Source organism: Ctenocephalides felis, unplaced genomic scaffold (assembly GCF_003426905.1).
Source record: "Ctenocephalides felis isolate EL2017-DRISC unplaced genomic scaffold, ASM342690v1 CF-g0.4_SCAFFOLD_01886, whole genome shotgun sequence".
NCBI classification, from domain to species: Eukaryota; Metazoa; Arthropoda; class Insecta; order Siphonaptera; family Pulicidae; genus Ctenocephalides; species Ctenocephalides felis.
The window spans coordinates 102,115,094-102,115,380 of NW_020538040.1; positions in this window are offsets into that span (position 1 = coordinate 102,115,094).

Genomic DNA, 287 nt, shown 5'->3' on the forward strand with positions numbered 1-287 from the left:
GACCACTTTTCGGAACTTACATGATACATCGACTGAAAATTCCGAAGATAGCTCGGATGAGGTGCAAGATGGTCGTAGAAAACGTTCATAGTACAATCTGTGTGTTCAAACTTCACAATTCATAATATAATCAATTGGGTTATTAAATGAATAAAAGTGATGTTTTAAACTAGTATTAACATCATCAAAATAGAAATTAGAGTTTTATTGAAAAACTTAGTTCCTAGAAGTTGTTTTTCCGTATAATTTTCGAATGCGAATTTGTAGTACAATCAATGCCTTATGAT